The sequence below is a fragment of the Zonotrichia albicollis genome, chromosome 2 (genome assembly GCF_047830755.1).
Source record: "Zonotrichia albicollis isolate bZonAlb1 chromosome 2, bZonAlb1.hap1, whole genome shotgun sequence".
In the NCBI taxonomy this organism is placed as follows: domain Eukaryota; kingdom Metazoa; phylum Chordata; class Aves; order Passeriformes; family Passerellidae; genus Zonotrichia; species Zonotrichia albicollis.
The window spans coordinates 29,037,190-29,045,948 of NC_133820.1; the positions used below are offsets into that span (position 1 = coordinate 29,037,190).

At 37.5% G+C, this 8,759-nt stretch overlaps 1 protein-coding gene across 4 annotated transcripts in view; it reads left to right on the forward strand.

Moving 5' to 3' along the window:
• AP1S2 (adaptor related protein complex 1 subunit sigma 2) overlaps positions 1 to 8,759 on the forward strand; it is a 35,016-nt gene that overhangs the window by 20,258 nt on the left and 5,999 nt on the right. For 2 of the 4 annotated variants that reach the window (XR_012578913.1, XR_012578914.1), the window contains one exon: positions 5,112 to 7,977. The exons of the other annotated variants lie outside the window; for them this stretch is intronic. The gene's annotated coding sequence lies outside the window, so the exon portion shown is untranslated. The remainder of the gene's footprint in view (positions 1 to 5,111; positions 7,978 to 8,759) is intronic. 4 annotated transcript variants of the gene reach the window in all.

An 8,759-nucleotide genomic window follows, 5' to 3' on the forward strand; every position in this document is an offset into this window, starting at 1 on the left:
CAGGAAGGAAGGGAGATGCTTAAATGCCATTGCCATGGAAGCTGAATAGTATTGGACGTGACATGGCTTGTTGCAGCAGTATATTCTGGTCAGCTCTTCAAAGATAGCAGCCCTGCAGTTTAAGAAATGCTTCCTTGAGCAAAGGAGAATAAGTGATGCAAACCTGTATCTGCAGCGCTGAAAGAAAGCATTAATGAATCCTTATGTGCCTAGTTTGACAGTTTGCCAAACATCCAGACACTGTCAGATTATCTGATGGGGGGGCTCAGTGATTTTTTTAAAAATAATTTTGGCTCTAACTTCACAATACGAAGTGTTCAGCCGTAATATGTGCTTAAAGCATTTGTGTTTTTGTGGTGGCGAGGTGGAGCCTCTGATGGATTCTCAGAACCGTCCTTCCTGCTGAAGGCTGGGCTCTCGATTGTTCCTGGCTCGCTGCGTAGCAACTGATTGGCACACATGGAGGAGAGCCCCAGAGCGATTATCACCTCTGAGCTGGCAGATCAGAGCAGCAGCTCAGAGGCAGGAAGCGCCTGCTATTACCGGGTTGTAGTGCCCAGAGCTTCAGCTGATCTTTGCAGTGCTTCTGGGAGAGAGGCAGGCACTGCTGTCAAACCCTTCTGCTCTGCTCTGTTGAGGTGATGTTTTAGAGCTGAAGTCTCTGCATGCTTGGGTGTTTTGCTGAGTAACATTTGCAGGACAACTTGCTGTTTCATATTCCAGTTGAGAATTCTGTTGACTGGTTTGAAAAAAATCTTGAAGATTTTTTGTTTTCTCTGTATAGAAAGCTGCAGACAAGATCTTGACTAAGAGTTGGTATTGATGAAGCATTCTTTTTATTTGTTTGCTTGTAGGTTTTTTTTTTTTGTTTTTGTTCTTCTTTTGTAAGAGCATTATAGTTAATACTTGTCTTTGAAGATGTTTATAAGTGTTTCTAGGTTCTCTGAGATAACACTTGGGTCTTCTTTGAAAATAAAAATAGAATTTCGTAATAAAAATGCCCTAGTGGGAAATACTAAGGCCCGACTAGATGTGCCCTGAGCAACCTGGCCTATTGGAATGTGTCTGCCTATGGCACAAGAGTTGGAACTAAATGATCTAAAATATCCCTTCCAACCCAAACCTGTCTAACAGAAATCTCTGAACAGTAAGCTAACCAAAGATTGGGAAACAAGTACTCTCCTGTTTTGAAATCCTTGAAAAGGCAAGTGAACAGCAGCAGTTTCCTAAAGCAGCCATTCATTAGAAATATTGCCTAATAATGATTCAGAAGTAGAGTGAAAAAGTAATTGCTTTTGAAACATTGCTAAGGAAGTGCTTGTTAAACGTGAATGTCTTCCTACTGTAAAAACTTCACGTTTCTAAACTTAAGTCCTCAGCCTCTGCCCTTGATTTCCCCATAGCCTGCTTCTATTGAATTTTTCCCAAACTTTCATGCGCTCCATGGACCCCCATCTTGTATGTTGTTTGAGTTAGGGTTTTGTTAGGTGCTAAATGAGGAAGAAAGCCAAGTCTTTATCAAACAGTAGCAGTTGTAATTTTTGTGTGCAGTTTAACATGGCTTGCCTTCACAGACTTTGTGCTTTTGATGGGAAAGAAGTTAAAATAATAACCTAAGCAAACTTTCCCGGGAAAAGAAGTTGAGCAAAGTGTTGATGAAATCTGTGTCGCTGCCATGAGATGTCATCAGTAAAATGGCAGCCCTGCAACACGCTGAACTTGAGACAGTTTGGTATAGACATAAAGAATTTCTTTTCTCTCTCTTGCCTGAGGAAATAGCACAGTTTTTTTGTCCACTACAGACTTAAAATACCTTAAATTGCTGCAAGTAAATAATTCAAGGTAGATGTTAGGCAAATTTTCCAGTGGAGATGATAATTTAGCATTTAAGTAGGTTGCCTGAGGTGCAATAAAAAGGCATCACTGGATACCTTTAATAGATGAAATATCTCTCAGGAAAGTTATAGGTATACTGTTGGGGGGACTGGATCAAATTAAGTCCCTTCTAATTTTATTTTAGCTATGATTTTTAATTAGTTTGGGTCATGACAGAGTTGGCTGAGAAAATGTCAGTTGGGTTGGACTGGCTAAATAGTTCTGTTTGCTCAGATCAACTCTACCATTTTTCTAAATTAAAAAATTTCCAATGACTCAGGCTGACAATTTCAGAGTGTATTATTAGCTTTTTAAAATGAGTTGTCAACACAGATGTCATTTTGAAGAAGATTAATTCTAGTAACTTTTAAAATACTGCAATTCCACAATGTGCAGATTGTGTTGTAGAGCTATTACTTTTCTGGCAGTACTAGGATCTAAGACCTTTGTGTTAAAGTCAGATAAATGGTTTACAGCCAAAGTTTTACGTGATGATTTTTCAGAGGTGTATTTCATGTTAGTTGCCCTTACATTGTACTGTAAGGATACCATTGTCTCTTCCCTAGCTTCTAGATCAACTAAGTTATAAACTTACAACAATAAGTTTATATTAGATCTAAATTGTTATCTTAAACAACATCTGAGCCTGTGAAGCATGTCCTTGAGGTCTGCACATTCCCACCAAAGGAAAAGGTAGTGTAGATATGGTTGTGGAATTTGACAACTGTCCCTTCCCCGTGTTGTCTTTTCTGGTGTTCAGACCAGCAGGCCAACTGCTCTGGAGACAGTGTAGTGGGGAGGCACAAAAAAAGGTCAGTCAGAGTTGAAACTTGTGAGGTGCTGTAGTTCTGTGATGGCAAACAATTTGTCAAAACTTTATTTTGCTTTTGGTTGCTTGTCAGGCTGCCCACAGTGCCAGGCCCCTGTGTGGGATGGTCCTGGGTGTCCTTGGTGGGTACAGAGGCCTCACTGGAACACCAGTTCTCCTTCTCAGTATTGCTGTGTTACCACTTTGTATCTCCATTACTGTTGTCTTCCATTGAATCCTTCAGGTTCACTTCTACAAGGTCACTTTATTGCTAGTCCAGTTGCAGGTGATGTTTACACATTCTGTTAACTAAAAAGAAGTGAAATAAGCACATTCTTCCTATTGTTGTCTGACCATCTGTCTTGCCTTATCCGTAAACCATGAGTTTCTGTGAAGATGAGGCACTGATCTCACAATAGTAATGTGAGTCAATAATCTAATTTTGTGTACCGTGATTTTAACATCAAAGCGAATTCCTCGAGGTATAAACCATTGAAAATACAGTCAGGGTGGGAAATAACCCAGACTATGGGTCTGTGCAAATTGGGAAAGGACTTGCTCACATGAAGTGAGCACTTCCATGGTCTTATTTGTTGATGTTTACAGATATGTAAAATGGGGCATGGTCAGTGTTTCCAGGCCAAAGAGGATGCCTAAGAATGTGTACACACAAAATCCTTCAATGCAACAGTGGGTTGCAGTCAGCTTCATAAGAAAGAGAATGAGCTGCTCTTGTTCTTTTGTCTAGAGAGCTAATGTAAAGTTAAGGAGAAATCTATTAGGAGATTTGACAGACATTTCAGTGAAGACTCCAACTTTGATGGCTCCACATTTCCAGTGGTAAACACTGGAACAGATGAGCTTTTTTCAAGGAAGAGGGGGATCATGTGTATGCATATATAACCCAGATAAAAATTGGGCATTTTAGATTATTACAGTCTGCCTGTTCTTCAGTTGTCTTCTCATGAACAGTCACCAGTGTAAGTAAAGTAGAAGTTTTCCCTAGGGACCTTTCTGGGAATATTTGTCTGTGGGAATTCTAAGTTCAGTACTTCATTCTTTTTAGTCAAAACTCTCTACTCCCTAATAACATACACTATTACCATGCAATGCCTTTGCCAGTTAGGATAATGCCTCAGCATTTTGTTTTTAATGTAGACTGATGATTTCTACTTCGGCCACGCGAGAGGTGTTAAGTGTTGAAATTTACATTTGTAATTTTTTATTATATACCAAATTCTTTTCAATCTAAAAACTATAGCATGCATCATATAACTTACTGGTAACTGTCACAGAGTTATATAGGTGCTATTATTTTGTGAACTACTGGATTTGTAGTTAGCTTGGTCAGGGTAATTTAAACTACTGTGACATGATCTTTGGATTACTGATACTGAGAAACAGTATAAAAAACTGTGCAGCTTTTGGGATATTTTTGTTGTGCTTTTTTTGTGATTTGAGAACAGATTTTTAAAACATGCAAGCTTGGACATGCAAATAAAGTGAGATGGCACAGAGTAGACAGTTTTAGAAGTCCATGGGAACTCAGTTCTGTTTTAAAACTTCTGTCATTCTGGGAAGTGGGATACTAAAATAGATTGAAGATTGTAATTGGTACAGGATGAAAGATGGAAACTGACATGCAGGGAGTTGAGTTTTGTGTGTTTTCATCCCAGGAAAAGTTAATTCTGCATATATGGGGCTGATGCTCCTTAATTACTGTTACTCCATTATTGAGTGTTGCTTTCTTTCTAGCTCATCTTTCAGCAAATTGAATACTAATGTTCATGCCATTCATACAAGAGTGTGTTGAGTTCAGCAGCATAATCCAAAAGCAAAGAAAACTTTGCTTGCTTTGAGAGGTGTATCAGAGGCCTCCATTTTTCTAAACAGACTCTCTGAATTTCAAAAAAGGAATTTTTGTCACCAGTAACACCACCGCTGCACTCCCCTGGCATGGTGTGTTCAGAGCCATGTTCTGGAGGCCTGGTACCTCTAAATGTGTGTTTTATTAGAGCAGATGTGGTGGGTGATGTCAGATGGCACGTAGCTCAGTGCCTGTCTCTGACAGAAGCCAGCAGTCAATGCCTGATGCAGAGACAAGTAATGGATGGGGTGGCCCATCTCTGGAGCTTCAAACTTTTTTTGGCTAAGAAGAAACTCTGAGCTTATGTAATAAAGTATTTATGATATGAAGTTCCTCTGTCTGTTGTTGGACACAGCATGCAAGTATGGGGGGGGTAAAACAATGATTCTGCCCACTACCCTCACCCCCTGGACATCTAGAGTAGTCAAAAATACAATATTTTATTTCTGTATCAAATGTCCTTTTAATGTCAGAGATACAATAGCAAGGTAATACTTTTGTTTTCTTGCATATCTGTCCACCTTTCTATTATGTATAAGAATATGTACATTTCTTTTGTAGCCACGTCATGAATACTTTAATGTACCAGTGTACTAAATGGCTTCATTCATCATGCATGCAGAATTTCAGAGGAGATAGACCTGTGACTTACTCATGACAGAACATTATCATCAGCTTGCTGAATCCAGTCATCCTGAATCTAATAGAATGCCACAACCATTCTCTGCTGTTGTACTTTCCTCTTCCCCCTCTGTTTTACAGTGTTGTCTCTTCACATGTCTCGTTTCAACAAAACTTGTGCGTGTTGCCATATGGTTTAACTTTTTTATTGTGTGTAAGCTTGAAGTCTTATGCTTAAGAGTTCTGTAGCATTTTCTGAGCTAAACATCTATATACTGCAATACCTATATTGTAACTTTACTCAACCCACATTTATCTTTTAAATAGGTGGTGGTGGTATTTAAACATACTCTTAATTTAAGACTTAAAGAGAAAGTAGTGAAGGAGAAGTATCATGTGAAATGTGTATACACACAAGTATTAAATGATGCTGAATTAAATTCTGTGTAGACCATGCATCTTAATTAAAGATGCAAATAACGCTATCCCTTTGTGAAGACTGGCACAATAGTGTGACTGACCTAACAAAAAGGAGAGGGCCATAACTGATTAGGTCAAAGAGAATAATGGGTAAATTTGAAATTAAAACATTAGTATTTAAGTGTGCAGAATGCTCTTGTGAGTAATTTAAGTTACTGCCTCTGAAAGAGAGTACAGTACCATTGCTTGACAAATGAATAATGGAAACATAGAAACATTAGGGTTGGAAAAGACCTCTTAGCCTATTGAGTCCAGCCATTAATGATTAGGGTTGGAAAGATCCAAGTCCATTAACAGTATACTTGCAATATGCCTTCTTAAATTGGCATTTCCAGTTTTAAATGCAGGCTGCCTTGTGTATGGGAGAACTGCCACGCAGGGGAATATAAATGCATTCAGTTGAAAAGTGGGCAGTGAGAGGCCATGTAATGCATCCTGTTTGTAACCTAAAACCAGGCCTGATTCTGAAAGTTGTTTCCATGAATTATCAAGGAGGCAGTTACTAAAATGAAACACAAACAAGCTAGTTCCCTGTACTATATGTGGTAATGCACTACCTTCCAAATGTTAAACTGACAAAAAAATTGGGAGATTTAGGGGATTAGACAAAAGATTTGGATTGGATTTGCAGCATTCTGAAATCTTAGAAAACAAGACCATAGGAGTGGTTTTCCATTTCCAAGTTTGCCTTTTTTCTGTAAGCCATTAACAATGTGTTTGGATGTCTGGTTAATGCTGCTTTAGCCTGCATTATTTCATGCCTGTTGGCTTAAAATGCTGTGCATTGAGCTGTAATGAGATGCTGTTTTTCTTGTTATCTGTATACAGCTGCTTGCTTCTAAATGACTAGGTAATGAATTAGCTTTTCTGGCATGTTTGAAATAAAGTATTGCATGCACTTTTGTCTCATGTGAATGACTTTTTTCCTCATCTGTGTTCTGATATTTCAAATTTGTTGTTTGCCTTGGGTGATTCTGAGCTGCAGGTAGTATATAACACTGCAGAATATTTTACCTAAGAATTGGATAAGATGTTTGACACTTAGTAAAACAAATAATGTGAACAAAACATAATTCATTCTATTTGTTTCTTAAAGGTAATAATTAATGAATTTATTCTTCTAGCAAAAGACATTAGCCTTTAGGTGTTCCTTGAAATTATATTGTTGATGAGGAAGGCACATCTGTTTCAAGATTACTGCTTTAGTAATAAAAAACATTAAAAAAAATCTGAGTTCTATGGGTGATGTATCTGTGGACCAGTAGCTAATGTCCTTGAAATAGGTTGCTTTTAATGGTTAGCTAGTGACCTTGATTTATGTGAAGAAATGCAGTGTTTAAGTTTATGCCTGCTGAAAATCATCTCAGACTTTGAAATGGCAGTGAAAACAACAACACTAAACTGCTCTAAAAACAGTGGCAGCGCTGCTCTGCATGTTCTCACAGCTATGAAGAACTTGTTTTCAGGTAACTGTAAATGTTGTGTTGCACTCCTGTGTAACTCGTAAGTGCCCACTACTGTCTAATCAATTTAAAATTAAAAAGTGAATTTATTTCAAATATTTTGGGGACCTTGAAATGCTTGAGAAGTTGTATTCTTGTAGAATGCTCTTCAGTTCTGTTGTCATAGTTAACACTATAGGATTTCTTGAGTAAAATGCCTTACCTTGGTGGATAGGGGAGGTGTGTGTCTTCCAGAGTGAATGCAACAAAGTAATCTGGGAATATAATACCAAAAGTTATGTTAGAAATGCTACACAGCCATTTCTTCAGTCAGTGCCTCCTTTTGGGGTTTTGTTAAAATACACATGTAAATCTTTAATCCTGACATCCTCTCTGGCTTTGTCTAGGTCACTGCAGTTCCAAGAATATTTAAATATTGCATGTGTGAGGGAAAAAAAACAAGCCAGCACTACATCTTTAATATACCAAGTATCTTGTTTTCAGATTTAACTTGCCTTTTTATTGCAATTTTTTTATTTCCTGCTGGATTTTAGAAGCCATTTCAATATGCCTGTTCCAAGCTCTGACTGATTTCTGATGAAGTTGACTTAAAGTATCATAGCTTGTTCCTTCAATGCTGAATCACCTTATACATGAGCTGAATGATCATAGTGAACTTGATCATTTTGTGCCACATAGTCAAGGCTGATAGAGACAATATTCTGATGTTATTTGCAAGGTTTGAAGTGTTTAATTTTGTGTTTTATAAACACTATTTTTCTAATAAATATTTGCAAAGCAGTTGAAAAATAATTTGTTGGCTGCCTTAACTGTTATCTGCTTTTTTTTCTACTGCATGACATGTCTTGTTTTAGGATGCTAAAGTAAGTTTATTCATGCTCTTGATGTTAAAGCTTTTGTTTTGATACGGACACAGTATCCCCCTTTATTTATCATGGCATTGTTAATAGTTATTTTAAAAAAGGCTCCTAACATTTCTAGTTCAAACAATTTCTTTTCAGATGCTATGGAAGTAATGAATACAAAACTGATGATAATTTTTTTGGAATTTGGTATTAAACAACTTTCTCTGAATCTAAGGAAAGCTTTCTAAGATGAGAATTAACTTAAAACTTTATGCCTGGTGTGGAATAATAAAATTCCTGTCATAAAAACTCCTCCCTCTTTGAAAGGGGTCAATTTGACACCAGCCATACCAAGGTACTGTGACCTGATTTTGTTAATTAAAAACATGGGATCACTGTATAAAAAACCAAACCAAAACTCTTTTATAAAGATCTTAAGGGATACTGTATCTTAGTTGCATCTGTAGATTCATTCATCCACTTATTTGTTATTCCTGAACAGATTTTTTGAGACCCTTGAAACAATTCACCACAAAATTCACTGGCTCCATTGCAAGCTCCTTCCCCATCCTTCCCTAGTTCCTATCTCTGTTATTCACTTGTGATTTGTTCCCTGCTGGTAGATCTAAATTGTTTTATTTTTATTATGCTTAAGGGCAATAAAATCCACCAGCTATTCTTGTGAACCATGGCAATCTAATTAACAGCTCTGTGAAAAGTGCAGCTAATACCATGTTTGCAAACTGCAGTGCTTCCATGTTTTCATGTCTTTTCAGCTTTCTTTTTCAATTCAGCATCTT